The sequence below is a fragment of the Panthera onca genome, chromosome B1 (assembly GCF_046562875.1).
Source record: "Panthera onca isolate mPanOnc1 chromosome B1, mPanOnc1 haplotype 2, whole genome shotgun sequence".
NCBI lineage: Eukaryota > Metazoa > Chordata > Mammalia > Carnivora > Felidae > Panthera > Panthera onca.
The window spans coordinates 152,696,183-152,711,895 of record NC_138342.1 but is presented as its reverse complement, the minus strand read 5'-3'; the positions used below and the strand labels follow the sequence as shown (position 1 = coordinate 152,711,895).

Genomic DNA, 15,713 nt, shown 5'->3' with positions numbered 1-15,713 from the left:
AGTCAGTCTTCATGGGGCAAGGTATTATGCTCGATGCCAGGCAGGATGCCTATCCTCCAGGGACCCTCAGAGTTGGGAGGAATCGGAAGAAAGGCACAAAACAAAACTTTCTAAGTCAGGGATCCGTCCTGGCAACCAAAGCGCTGAATTAGGCAGGCAGATCTTGTGGGGCTGCCACATTGCGTGCGTGTGTGTGTGTGTGTGTGTGTGTGTGTGTGTGTGGATCTAGAAGTTTAAACACCTCCATTCTGACCCCATTCCCACCATTCCCAAAAGTCTTACTATGACAGCTCACGCAATTACCTACCTGCTTGGTCCTTGAAGGCATTTGAATTTGCATCCCTCTTGGATAAGTGGATACATTTCATTCTTGGGTTTTTATCATTTTTCTATTACCTTCTTGCATAACAACGGTTAACATGATGATATTCCTGACTAGATCAAACAAGTTCTTTTCAAGCTAACAGGTGCACCTCCAGTTTCTGTGCTTTCTCTTTGCTAACACAGTGTTTGCTTTTGTTCCCAGAACTCTGCGCTAGACTGATAGTTCTAATGATTTTTTCAAGAATAATCCCTAAATCCTTTTCTTGATCTGTGTGTTAGAAGATGATTTTCTGCCTAGACACATCACTGGGCTGGCCTCTTTCCTCCCTGGTTAATTATTAGTTTGTCTGTTAAATTACACTTGCCATTGCTGATAAAATCACAGAAGTGTCCAAGCTTTTTCCATTGCTTTCATTGTTTATTGCTGGTTAGTTCTTCCTGCAAATTGGGGGGGGGGGGGGGGGGGGAAGGGGCGGGGGAGGTTGGTTTCCAATTCCTCCTTCCAAGTTTCTTCTTTATAGTGGAATTTTGGACACCTAAACACAAAAGTCAAATCAATATAGCCAAGCTTCCTGGAAAGAATAAAGAAGTGAGAAATGTACTAGGTGATTTTAAGCAACTTCACAATGGGTCATAAAATAATGAGTTCTAAGAGAGATACATTAAAAAAAGAATGTATAACAAATAGTAAAAATAAAAACAGATCCCTCAAAATGCAGTGCAGCAAAATCGACATGAAACCAAATAGCATGGGTAATAACTTTGAATCATATAGCTCCAATTTACATGTGAAAGAAATAAGGCATTGTTTTCTTTTCTGTTTAAAAATTTTTTTTTAATGTTTACTTATTTATGAGAGAGAGAGAGTGCGAGTGGTGGGGGGGGGGGGGGGGAGGGTAGGATGCAGAATCCGAAGCAGGCTCCAGACTCTGAGCTTCAGCACAGAGCCTGATGCAGGGATTGAACTCACGAGCTGTGAGATCATGGCCTGAGCCGAAGTCAGATGATTAACTGACTGAGCCACCCAGGTGCCCCAGCATTGTTTTATTTTCCATTAAACAATTGAATTTCTATTCTAAGCCCTAATCTTATAAGATTGGCAAACTTTCAGCCTCAGTCCTCTTGGAGTGATCCTCTCTGGGGTGTACTAAGTTTCTGATGTCTCACTAAGGGTCAACGCCCATGTATTGGTTTGCTCCGGCTTCCACAACAAAATGACCCAGACTGGGCGGCTTAAACAACAAAAATGTATTTCTCACAGTTCTGGAGGCTAGAAGTCCAAGATTAAGGCACCAGAAAGGTGGGTTTCTTCTGAAGACCTCTCTCCTTGGCTCTCAGATGGCCATCTTCCCCCTTTGTCTTCCCAGGATTTCCCTCTTTGTGTGCCTGTGTTCTAATTTCTTCTTTGAGCGACACCAGTGAGATTGGATTAAAGCCCACCCATAAAGACCTCATTTTATCTTAATTACCTCTTCAAAGACCTCTTCTCCAAATACAGTAACATACTGAGGTCCTGAGGGTTAGGTTTCAACATATGAATTTACGGGGGTCGGGAGAGCACAACTCAGCCCATCACAACCAAGGAGTTACCCAGGGGTAACTCCTTCTGCCAACAACCAGTCTTCCACACAGAGAGCCAGAGCCTTATCTCTGGCCATGAGATGCCAGAGCCACTCAGACCAATTGCTTTCTGCTGCTTTCAGGCTGGGTTGGGGAATAAGAATGGGTCCAGGGGTGCCTGGGTGGCTGAGTTGATCAAGTATCTGCCTCCTGATTTTGGCTCAGGTCATGATCTCATGGTTTGTAGGTTCAAACCCTGCCTCAGGCTCAGTGCTGACAGTGTGGAGCCTGCTTGGGATTCTCTCCCTCTCTTTCTCTCTCTGCCCCTGCCCTACTCACACACTCTCTCTCCCTCTCTCTCAAAATGAATAAATAAACTTAAAAAAATGGGTCTGTAGGGTAGGATCCCCGAGCATGTTTTGTACCATGAAAGAGCCCCCCACTATCGCCCTGCACCCCACGGTGATGACAGAGAGGCCTTTGCTCTTGCAATACCCCCAGGTTTTACTCCTGTCATCCAAATGGGAAATTTTTCTTTTTGGTTTGGGGAAGATATCCTTTACCTCGGACCTTATCGTCCTTGATGAATTTGACTTTTTGAAACAAAAGCCTGGAGATCTGGTGAACTCTTTCTACTCCCTGACTGCTACTGCCTTCCCTAAGGTTATGAAGCAGCTGCTTGAGTTGAAAGAAACAAAAAATGCAGAAAAAATTAGGATCTCAAAGTGCTATTTAGTTACACTATTCTTAGTATGTATCCATGAGGATCTGTACTTTGTCTAATCCCAGTGTTTTAAGAGTTCCAGTAGATATTTTAGAACTGTATGATTTTTTTTTCAGTCAGAAATGACAGGGTCTTATGGAAATAGAATATATTATTAACAAATATATTATTAACAAATATGACAAGTATTTGTTGAGTATCTACACGAAACTTTACACTGGGGACCCAAGAAATATTTCTTGACTTTGGGGTATAAAATACAAAAATGAAACAAAAACCAACACATGATAATCATTGCATCTGAGTATCTCTCTTTTGAAGCATACCATTTTTTCTGATTTAAAAAAAGGGATGGGGCGCCCGGATGGCTCAGTTGGTTAAGCATCCGACTCTTGATTTTGTCTAAGATCATGATCTCACGATTCATGAGGCTGAGCCCCAAGTCGGGCTCCACACTGACAGCATGGAGCCTACTTGGGATTCGCTCTCTTCTCCTGTCTCTCTGCTCCTCCCCTGCTTGCACGTGCTCTCTCACTCTCTCTCTCAAAATAAATAAATAAACTTTAAAAACAAAACCAAAAAAAAGATACATATCCTTGGTTAAAAACTTGAAGAACTCAAAGTGAAAATCATCTGTAATCTTACCACCCACAAAAAGCCCATTAAGTTTTAGACTCCTGGTATACACTTAAACAGTTTTTGTAAATAGCTGTTGCTCACTTGTTCATTCATCAGTTATATATTGACGTTTACTATATGTAAGGAAATCCTTGTGCTTTTGATAACTCCCTAAATGCAGCCTTTCTTACAACAGAGTAAGTTAATGCCCCAACAAGCCCCAGATAATAGTGATTGGACCATACTTGAGCCCATGACCCACCGTGGGCAGAGAATGACAGCAGGTCTGGAAAAACCTTCCCTCCCCAAGTGGAGTCCAGTGATCCCATGGGGCTCAAAAATCATTGCTATGAAGCATTGTACCCTGCATCCAGTCATAAAAAAAACAGGCGCGCTGGACAGTAAGAGCAAGGACTCTGGAGCCAGGCTGCCTGGGTTTGAATCCTGATTCTACCCCTGCACTCTACCTGTGTGACTTTAGACAAGTTACTGAGTCTCTCTGTGCCACAATATCTTCTGTGGAGGACAACTACCTTAACTTTGGTTGTTGTAAGAATTAAATGGGTTGGTATATGTAAACTCTAAGAACAGTGCATGGCACATCTTAGGCACACAGTAACTATTAGCTATCGTTTTGTTTTCATTTTGAAATACCGTGCCCCAAATGTTCTGAACTCCACCCCCCCCACACACACACACAAACACATGCTTTTTGTCTTCTGATCCTCATCCAAAATGATTATATTATCAATGGTAGGGGCCAATTCGTTGGCAAAAAGGAGGAAGAAACCCCGTGAATAGTTGACTGCAGGCTCTAGTCTGCAAATGCTTGAGTATGAATAGATTGATTTAAAACTGTCTCCAGTAGGACTTTCTCAAAAGAGAGAGGACTTAAGTTTCCCTTCCTCTTTTTTCCTCTCCCACCTCCTCACTCAAAATGCTTTATCTTGAGAATAAAGAGAAGCAGCCCCCCAGGGTCTGCTAAGTGCTAGAGAATTCCAAGCCCACACAGAAATGGGTGCATGGCTGGCACTTAACACTTCCAAGACTCACTTTCTATCTCTCCTGTCTACTTGTCGCACTGGGTTTCTCTAGGTAGTAGGAAATGTGTACCCTGTTTGCAAGTTTCACACTTCATAGTTTGTGCCACCAGAGAAATGCTTATTGACCTCTTTTGCCTTGGGGCCAAAAACCCTAGAGAAAGAACTCATGGTCTCTGCTTCTAGGTGCCCTCTCCTAAGCCAATTGATGGGTCATGGTTGGGTGGAGGGCACAGTGAGTTAGGTAAGAACATTGTGTGGTGGGTCGCGGAAAGGCTGGGTTCCCAAGAGAAGGGGGAGACTGGGCAGAAACTCCTATAAAAGTCCAGAAAAAACAGTTTTATCCTTTATACCCATGGCTAGTTATCCAATGAATATGAGCACCCATTTTTAATATTCTTTTTATTCTTTAATATTTTTATTTTGTTTAATATTTTATTCTTTAATATTTTTATTCTTTAATATTGTTTTTAATATTAAAAAGAAATAATAAAATATACTCTAATTGTGCCTAAAATTGCAACTCAGACAGTTTTTTAAAATGTTTATTTCTATGGGAGGGAGGGGTGGGTGGGTGATGGGTATTGAGGAGGGCACCTGTTGGGATGAGCACTGGGTGTTGTATGGAAACCAATTTGACAATAAATGTCATAATAAAAAAAAAATGTTTATTTCAAACTCCTAGGATTCTGATTTCTGAAATCCTAGCATTTCCCAAAGGAGATGACAGGTAATATACGTGCTCTTTTTCTAGAGAATATAAATAAGAACCGACTCTCATGGCATGTACATTTGAAAATGTTTGATTCCAGATGAAGAGCCTGTGAAAGTGATTTGTGGCTTAAAACAAAGAGGACCTAGGAAGGCAAGTACCCAGAGTAAAAAAAAAAAAAAAAAAAAAAAAAGATGTTTGCTTGTCTCTATTTATTTTCTTCCTAGAAGCAGGGACAGGAAAACTCACTTCAATTAGGAACTGACTCTGTACCAGGCATTGGGCCAGGAGTTTAACATACATTATTATTTAATTTTTACCACCCTCCAGAAGATAAGAAATTATCCCCATTTTGCCCAGGAGGAAACTGAGATGCTGAGAAGTTAAGTAATTTCCCCCAACTTAACAGCCAGTAAATGGTGAAGCTGGGGTTTTAATTCAGGTTCATCTGTAAGTTGGCTGCAGGGGTTCATGATCTTTATAGCATACCCAGCAGGCAAAGGAAGATAACAGAAGTGGTCAGAGTTGGGTAGGAAATGGGACGGAGTGCTTAGTACCACTGTGGGTAAACTTTCAACTTAGAAAATGTAAAATATGAAGTTAATGAAGTATACTTTAGCTACTTAGATGAATTTAAGGAAGTTACCAGAATCATCTCTACTATCCAATGGAAAAGGGAAGGCTTATTTCATGGAGGAAGAAAAGTGAGTAGAGTGAGTAGAAAGGGAAAGGTAGATTTATGTATCTATTCAATACCTCAGAAATTTTGCTGTTGCTTTTTTTTTTAAATGTTTATTTATTTTTGACAGAGAGAGAGAGAGAGAGAGAGAGAGAGACAGAGCATGAGCGGGGGAGGGGCCTAGAGAGAGGGAGACACAGAATCTGAAGCAGGGTCCAGGCTCCTAGCTGAGCTGTCAGCACAGACCCCGATGCAGGGCTCGAACTCACAGACCATGAGATCATGATCTGAGCCAAAGTCAGACGCTCAACCGCCTGAGCCACCCAGGAACCCCCCCCCCCCTGTTTTTTTTAATGAAGCTCAGTGTCAACTGAGATATAAAGAATTATGTGATCACTTAAGGATACGGTAATAATTTTTTAAGGTGTAAAACACTAGTCTGGGTCAAGCCAAAAAGATTCCTTATAGTTTAGGATGTTAGTATTTACTGTTTAATATTTTCAAGGCACTTCAAAGTTTTAGGACAGTTACTTGAAAATACATAATCATTATCACCGTTGTTGATACACTTACTTAAAATTAAAAAAAAATAGAAGCATGAATCATTTGGAACTTAATGGTCACAGGCTCAATTAAAACTTTTTTAAAGGTTTGTAATTATGAAAGGAGCTTGAGGAAAACCATTTATTAAAGCATTTTTAAAATGTTAACTATTAAAATGATTTCTTCAGACATTCTGTTCTTTCTCTAACAGGAACTAGTTAAAGATGAAGTATTTCATTCTGTATGTTAAATAACTGCTTTACCGGCTTCTCATTTTTTTTCAGTCCACATTTTAGAATCTCAAAACAATAGTATGTAATGGAAATGTGAGATTTTCCATTGTAGTGATGTAAATTAGCAGTTGCCACCATCTCCTCAAGTAACGCAGGTACTATTGAAACATGTCATATCATGTAGGAATTTAATTTGAGCACCACTCCAAGGATAGAATCATCTTGGATCCACTTTTGTTTAGACCTGATCCATGCCCATAACCCTTCTGGGCTCCAGTTTCATTAGGTAAATATAATCTTGTCTCCTTCATGTATCTTAAAGCTTTTAGGAAGATGAGGTGAGATCAAGGACTACTTATTCACCTCTGTACCCTCTCCCACAAGGGACCTGGCCTATAGTGGGTATTCTGTGGGTATTCAGTGAATGCTTGACAGGTGCCTTGAAGAAGGAAATCCGTCCAAAGAATCTAAGAATAAGATCAGGCATCTGTAAACCTCAGGTCCTCAGCGATCCTATCCTACCATGAAGCTTTTATTGCCATCTGGAAACGGTGTTTGTATTGGTGTACTTTGTTTTAAGGCTATGGACTCAGAGAGGACAAGGAAAAAAGTACAACCCAAGAACATACATGTAAAAATCAACATATATGCAAAAATATCTGTAAACTCAATTTAAAGCATTTTTAAATGTTTATTAATTTATTTTGAGAAACGGCGCACAAGTTAGAGTGGGGGAGGGGCAGAGAGGGAGAGAGAAAATCCCAAGCAGGCTCTGCAAGGTCAATGCAGAGTCCGATGCGGGGCTCGATCCCATGAACTGTGAGATCGTGACCTGAGCTGAAATCAAGAATTGGACACTCAACTGACTGAGCCACCCAGGCACTCCTTAATTTAAAGGGTGCCTGGGTGACTTTTTAACTTCAAAGCAGAAATAAAATTATTCAGTAAGAGCTATGAGCCATTAAAATAAACTTCAGTTTAATATTAAGACCACTTAAAGGAGACAGAGAAAGAAAAGGACAGGACAAGGAAAATGAAGGATACAAGGATCTGAGGTTGGGCTCCTGTGCCCCATGGGGCAAGGACGGACCTCAATGTCTAAAACTACTTTTACGATGCCTGCCTTTAAATGTGTAAGATATGTATGCATTGGGTGAAATTGTTACAAAGAGTTGGGCTCTTAAGTTCCTAACATGGAAGCAGAAACAATCTTGAAATCACTTCTAATTTTCAGTGGGGAGAAGGGAAACAACTTCACACGTCAGAGGGGAAATGGGCCTTGACAGTTCTCATTTTTAAAAATATGTGTTTCATGGAGAATTAAGACAATCATCGTTGTGACTATCAAGCATGTTACTTTCAAAGACTCACTGACCTTTGTTTTACGACAACTATAGGCAAAAATGGGCCCCATGGCCCAAAGAAATCGAGCCAATCTTTACATCTCTCTCTTTTTTGTTAAAGTTTATTTATTTATTTTGAGAGAGTGAGGGAGAGGCAGCGAGGGAGGGAGGGAGAATCCTAAGCAGGCTCCTCGATGGCTCGATCTCATGAACCGTGAGATCATGACCTGAGCCAAAATCGAGAGTCAAATGCTTAACCAACTGAGACACCCAGGCGCCCCGTCCTTACATCTCTTTTTATCCATCCTCATCCTTCAGAATTGTTGTAAAACATAGGTCTCCCTTTTCACTCTTGCAAAACACCTGTCATAATGCTTTCGGGGTGATCCCCTCCTCATTCATTCCCTCCTCCTGCTTGCTGCTGTCATTCTCTCTCCCCTTCTCCTCCTGCTCCTGCTCCTCCTCCAGCCCCCTCTCCTCTTCTCCCTCCTCTTCCCCTCCTCCTTTTCTTCCTCCTCGTCCTTTTCTTCCTCTTCACCATTGCCATCATCTTCATAACGTAGCCCCAGCCTACTTTTCCAGTGTCTCCTCCTGAGTCCCAGAGTCCTAGCCATAATCGACTTTTCCCCATTTTCCACACATGCTACTTCTATGTCTCTATGCCCTTGTCTGTCCCATTTGTCTTTCTGCCTGGAAAATGTCTACATTTTCTTCAAAGGCTGGGGTAAATTCAATCTCCAACAGCCATTCTCAACCCTTGCTGCACTAGAATCATCTGAGGAGATTTTAAAAAATAGTGCCCGGGTCCCACCCTCACGGAGACCCTGATTTAATTGGTTGTTTGAAATGTACAACCAGGGTTGAGAACAACTCCTTTGTACCTTTTTGTGACCCTCCCCTCTATGTAGACGGAATTATTCCTTCACATGAGTTTCCAGAGCTTTCTCTATACATCTCCATCGTACCACATAACACAATGTATCGCAGTTCTGGTTTACTATTTTACGCGTGTGTTAGACTTGAGCTTTACTGGGGTCATTTTTCATCCTTTTATGCCCTGTCAGAATCAGCTGGAGAGGTTCTCCCAATACACACCCAACCCCTAGAAAATCTATCTGAAATCTTGAGAGGTAGGCATGAGAGCAGGATAGATATGGAGGATGAGGTTTTTGTCATTTCAGTGAGTTCTTCGGTGACCCCAATTTTCAGCCGCCAATACACCCGCCCCCCCCCCCCAACCCCAGCTACTATTCTAAAACTAATTATGATTCCTTTCTGTCTTCCTTGGAGTTCCTTCTGTCACGAAGTCCTGTCCTTTCTCCGCAATGGCTCCCAATGACACGCCGTGTCCCCCATTTGCAGGGCTTGGGTGTGCCATAAGAATGATCTCTTGCAAGTGTTGGCTTCTGTCATACTCTTCTGAGAAACTAGCACAGGCTTCCAATTGTTTCTTGAGTCAAATGTAAACTAATTATGGGCTTTGACGTTTTCCACTAACTTATTCAGGAGCCCTCTCTTTCTACAACCCCGGGGCTTATTGTATCTTCAAATTGGCAAAATACCATTCTTCCTCCTGCCTCTACAGCTCTCTATATTCCATTATTCCCCTATAAAAAGGCTGCTTTCCCTTCCCTTTCACAGGTTTCTTTTTTTTTTTTCTTTACAAGATTTTATTTAAATTCAAGTTCCTTAACATATAGTGTAGTATTGGTTTCAGGAGTAGAATTTCGTGAATCATCACTTGCATATAACACACAGTGATCATCACAAGTGCCCTCCTTAATGCCCATCACCTATTTAGCCCATCCGCCCCACCCCACCTTCCAGACACACTATGGGTTTCTTAAGCAAAACAAAAAAAAATGCAAAATTTGTTTAAAAATCACTGCTTGGGGGGCGCCTGGGTGGCTCAGTCGGTTGGGCGGCCGACTTCAGCTCAGGTCATGATCTTGCGGTCCGTGAGTTATAGCCCCGCGTCGGGCTCTGTGCTGATAGCTCAGAGCCTGGAGCCTGCTTCATATTCTGTGTCTCCCTCTCTCTGACCCTCCCCTGTTCATGCTCTGTCAATCCCTGTCTCAAAAATAAATAAACGTTAAAAAAAAAATTAAAAAAAAAAATCACTGCTTGGGGCGCCTAGGTGGCTCAGTCAGTCAGTTAAGCACCTGACTCTTGATTTCGGCTCAGGTCACGATCTCACGGTTCATGAGGTAGAGCCCCTGCATTGGGCTCTGTGCTGATAGTGTGGAGCCTGCTTGGGATTCTCTCTCTCCCTCTCTCCCTGCCTCTCTCCTGTCCGTGCCCCTCCCCCTCAAAATAAGGAAACTAAAAAAAAAAAAAAAAAAAAAAAAAAAATCACTGCTTAAGCTTATGTAAAACCTTCCTTACTACTTCTAACATTGTTACCAGTTTTTTTTGTTTTGTTTTTGTTTTTGTTTTTTTGTCACTGAGTATGCATCTTGTTACTTTTCTTAGTGTATTTTACTTTTTATTTTGGTATGTTTCTTTTTTGTCCAGTGGAACAGAGATATGAAACCAGAAGACTTGCCCCACTATTTTTTTCAGACCTTTCACCTGGGGGAGCCTCAGTGCTCCTACCTATGAAATGGAGACAATCACTGTAACTCTTCCCTGCCTATCTGAATTCAGTGCTGGAGGACCACAGAAGATACAGTGCATGGAATGTGCTCTGTGGGTTCTAAGCTGGTTTCTAAATGCCAGACAGTTATTACCGTTATTATTTTCTGCCAACTAACTTCACTGCAATGGTCTGCACACAGCTCTATACCAATGAAATCCTTAACATGGAAGCATCTTAAGCCATTTTGCAGGAAGAAGGATACAAAATGTTTATGCTCTACCTTGATTTCATCATTATTCTTTTTTGTTTGTTTGTTTATTTGGGTTTTTTTTGGGGGGGGGAGGTTAGGGACAGAGTGACAGGGAGACACAGCATCTGAAGCAGGCTCCAGGCTCTGAGCTGTCAGCACAGAACCCAACATGGGGCTCAAACTCAAGAACCATGAGATCATGACCTGAGCCCAAGTTGGACGCTTAACTGACTGAGCCACCCAGGCGCCCCTCATTTCATCATTATTCTTATGGTGTTTGTTTCATTCCGTGTTTCCAACAAGCTTTAAGCTATTTGCAAGTTCTTTATGTGTTCATCCAAAACTAAGTTGAAAAGTTCGCAGTGGAAGCCATGTGAAGCCACAGCAAAGCACCAGACACAGAGCAGGGTCTCTCAGAAAGGCAAGTGCCTTGTGGGAATAAGAATCCAGAATCTGTGCTCCATTTTCCTTGGGGGCTTTCTCAGCAACCGTTCTGCCTCTGAAGCAACTTAGGAGCCCCGAAAGAAAAACACCACATGCAGTAGCCAACCTCCCACTCCCATCATTCCTTCAGCTCTGCCTTAAGCAAGTCACATTAATATTTGGAATCGGCAAAGCGACTTCTTTCCAGGGCGTTCACAGCACTAATACATTCCCTCATTAATGCACACAGCATTCCTGTGGAGGAGGTGGGTGGCAAGTGATTTCAAATCCTTTTCTTCTCTACCTACCAAAGAGCCTTTCCTTTCAATAGCTGACACAAACGAGTGAACCATTTTGGTTATAAGATTATGATTCGCCCATCGCCCCCCATTAACACTATTAAAACAACCTTTGTCCTTCTTAAAATCTGTGCAGCCAAGTGTGTGCAGAGTTTAAAAAGAACATAAAGACTGCCCCAGACATCTGTGTGTGAGACCAGGCATTAGATACGATGTCCTTTGTCTGGCTTTGGAAAACTCCCATAGGACAAATAGGATTAGACGTGACACTTCCCTTTCTCTGGCAGCCTCCTGAGCCTCACCCCTTTCCACAACCTTTTATCCTCATACACAGCCCTCTAGATCTCTGCCCTCACCATCGTGGCAGACATCCAGAAACCACTCCATCTCCCTCACCCTCCTGTCCCACTCGGGCAAGGATAAATTGCTTCCATTCTATAAGAGAGTGCAAACAAGTCAGAAGTCTGAGCACCAAACCCGGGGCATCCCTAGGCTCCCCATTTGTTTTTTTAAAAGTTTATTTATTTATTTTGAGAGAGAGAGAGAGCATGAGAGAGGGAGGGGCAGAGAGAGGGAGAGACAGAATCCCCAACACGGGGCTCTATCCTACGAACCGTGAGATCTTGACCTGAGCCGAAACCAAGAGTTGGTCGCTTAACCTACTGAACCACACAGGCGCCCCAAGGCTCCCCATTTCCTCATCCAGGCTGGAGGCCCAGAGCCTTCACACTGCTTCTCCTAGAATCTCCCCCATGACAACACATCTGGGCCACACTTAGAGCAAGTGCAACACCGCATGTTCTGGGCTTTTTCTGAATCCTCCGTCACGTCTACTCTGCTAAGTGCATGGATTCACTAATGGATAGTTGAAGGTTCACTACATGGCAGAATAGAAGGGGGGATAGGAACGAGCATTTCCAAGTGCCCCCTTTATGCCAAGTGCTGGGTCAAGTAATATAATATCATTTCATTGTCACCACAGCCTATGAAGCAGACGGTCACATCCCTGCTTTGTGTCTCGCTCACCAGAATCGCAGTGGCTTAACACATGAAGGGTTTAGCTCTCGCCTTGGAAGCATATCAATCATACCTCTGCTCCATGTGGTCACCCGGGTGATGGAGGCACTGCCGTGTTGTGACTGCACTTTGTGGATCCCAGGGCTGTCTTGGCCAACACAGCAGAAGAAAGCCTGGAGCGTCATGCACCGGCTTTTCGTTGCTTTAGTAGAGTCGCTTGTGGTCACATTCCACTGGCCACATACTCACATGGCCACATCTAACTCGCTGCGAGGGGACAGGGAGACGCACGAAAACAGATGGAATGTACTATGAGTGGCTGTGGTCATGCCAGTGTAGTAGACATGTAAATGTCAATAGCTATGCTTCTATTTCCTTTAAATGCACATGTCACGTTATTAATGGTGCATAAAACCCCACCGAATGACTGTCCCACACCTGATTCACAGGGGCCTCTGTCTTGGGACTTCTAACTTGTTTTCATCAATTAATATCTTTTGAGTACTTATTATGTGCACGGCACCGTGGGTGGGGGACCAAGAGGGTATTTACAGATTCAGGGAGGAGGTCAGAGACATTCAGAAATAAATGTCATTTTAAAAAGGAGGCAGATTCAGATGGATGGGACAAAAAAACAAAAAAACAAAAACTACCAAGCACTTGGGGACTGCAGAGGAAGCAATCATTTCCTGTTGAGGCACTGGGAAAGGACTTGGAAGGGATTTCTCCATTTCATTTAAAGACTAAAGACATTAAAGATTAATAAGTATTTCCTAACAGGTAAAGGATGGGATGGGGAGGGGTGTGTATGGGGAGGTTGCATGAGGGCCCTCAGCCAGTAGAGCTCAGAAGGTGTTCAGAACAAGTAAGCCCTCTGCTGTGTGGTTGAGGCAAGGGCGCAGGACAGGAAGTCTGGAGAGATGAGGCTGGAAAATATGTTGGATTCAGACAGAACAGGAGGGTCATGAGCACCATGCTTGGAAGTGTGGATATTCTGGGAAAATGGGGAGCCACCCACAGAGGGTCTCTGCACACAGGGATGCTATGGTGACATCTATCTAGACTCTCTTAGAGACAGTCCCCATCAGAGTATTAACTGATGATTTTTTTTTTTTCCTTTTCCTCCCTTTGGGAATTCCTAGTCTCCGTGAACATATTTATTTTGCTTCTATCCTGGGGTTTGTAATCAAACATGAATTTAATCTGCCTAAACACACATACCACAGAGGCAAAGTTTCTATTTTATCCAAAGAAGTCTGTAATCAGGCATTCACACTCCTTCAGCTTTTCTGGGTGTTTTCTCTTCCCACCCCCCCCCCCCATCCTCTTTGAAATAAACATTCTTGTAAAATATTGCAACTTCAGAATAAAGATCAAGGAACAGAATTGCATGCTGTAGTTTGGTTCTATCATACTGAATTTAGTTGTACTGAATTTGGGCTCCCTATTAGGACTAAAGGCCAGTTTACCATCTACTTGCTGTGTGCTTTTGCCAAGTTACTTGGCGTCTCTGCGCTTTAGTTTCTTGATTTAGTAAGAAACACTATTTACCGATTATTTGTTCCAAATTTTGATGTAATACCTTGTAGAGGCTGGGAAATGTACCAGTCATAGATGACCTTAATAAAAATGTTTTATCCCTTTCTGAAGAAAGGAGGCAGGGAAGGAAAGGCATGAATATAAATTGCATACATTGCATGCCAGCACGTCTGCTTGAGTTTGCACGTGTGCTGTGTCTTTTCTGACATGACTCCCACAAGGCAGCTGTTTTACAGGGAACAAGCCCAGGGTCACCCCCGTAACTTGCAAAATGGCATTCAGCTGGTGAGTGGCAGACTCAAGTTTGAAGGGTACAGACTTTTGGATCTCAAGCCCAAACCTATCCCACACGGAGCGAGGAGTTGGGAGCAGAAGCTCGCATTTGCCACAGTGTTCTTTGCAAAGCCATGGCTGAGCCTCTTGGTCTCCATTTGTGGTAGGAGTGAGTAATTTTTTGGCACTCCCGGCATACTTTTCTCTATCACATTCGGCTGTGATGGATCAATCCCACAGTTTGGGGTTCCAGGACACCTCCCCAGCCTCCAGATGCCCCTCGCCCACCAGGCCAGACTCATTGCTTTCACTGATGTCAGTGTCTCTGGAGGATTCCTCTGAATCACCGTTTGGTCACTCCCTCTTAATTGCTGACAATTACCGAATTCACGGTCCTACAATAAGCAAGGAAAAGGGTACCATTTTCGACGACATGTGTGTTTAGTGTTGCTGGCAGCTTTGTAAACTTATTAGTGCTCTGCATACCATATAATTAAGATCGAATTATCCGAGAGTTTAAAATAGTGCCTGCTGCTGTTGTGCTGCTGAAAATGGTAAGGAAAAAATGTTTGCCTTTTTTTTTTTTTTTTTTTTTTTTTTACATATGCAGCTCACCTCTCCGAGCGCCCCTCCCCCCCCCTTTTTCTCTGAAATTCTCATTCTCAAAAGGGCCCACGGGGCTGAGATCACCTGGATGGAGAGAGAGGCCTCACTAGGCTCAAACACTCTGCTTTCAAAAATGTTGCCACATCAGAAGCACGAGGGCACACTCTAAGACATCTGCCACGGCACCTTCTAGAAGGGGCCTGCAGTGCCAGGCAGGTGAGAGTAAACAGGAGGCCAGAAGGGGAACTCACCCGATGGCTGGGGCTCAGATGCTAGTGTCTTGGTGAGACGGGACCACAAATGGCTCGAGGCTGATACTTCAGGAGGAGAGTACCCAGTTGTGTAGGTTATCAACACCTGGAGCCAGGAATAAGCAGATTAACCCAAGAATACATGCGGTGTGGGAGCCTAGAGGAAAAAATGGGACAGAAAGGGGTAATCCAGGCACACGCCTGAAGCACTCACTTCAAGACATGGTTTTGGGCTCCTCCCTGTCTATACTGGGCTGAAAGCCTAGTGTGGGGGAGGCAGAACAGAAAGGCAAGGAAGATATGCCAGCACGGTAATCAATGAACCCCTGCAGGCAGTGGTTGCCCGGGGTGCATGGGTGACAGGGAGAGCAGGAAGTGTCTCTAGGGATGTGGAGCCAAAGGGCATCTTGAAGACTCCTGGGAGCTAGCCAGACAGAGGGGAAAGGGCATCCCAGGGAGAGAGAACAACACGAGCAAAGCCTAAGAGGCAGCAGAGAGCAGATCGGCTAAATGTGAGGACTTCCCTGGCCCCCAAAACAAAGGTAAAAATGCTAACTGATTTTCAGGAGAGAAATAGCAGCAGATTTCTCTTAAAAAACAACAACTCATACTTGTAATTGAATGACTTGAAGGGTGAGAGCAAAGATCAGTGAGAACAGTGATTTTCTAAGTGTGGTACTCACTGAGAGCACCACAGAACT

General features: G+C 43.3%; 1 long non-coding RNA gene across 1 annotated transcript; it reads right to left on the bottom strand.

The window, feature by feature from the left end:
• Positions 1–783: 783 nt before the first annotated feature.
• LOC144616018 (uncharacterized) lies at positions 784–15,184 on the bottom strand. Its single transcript, XR_013554873.2, has 3 exons — positions 15,013–15,184; positions 12,417–12,610; positions 784–860 (listed from the first exon to the last, which is right to left on the bottom strand). It is a non-coding gene; the product is annotated as an uncharacterized LOC144616018 (long non-coding RNA).
• Between the last annotated feature and the right edge of the window lie 529 nt (positions 15,185–15,713).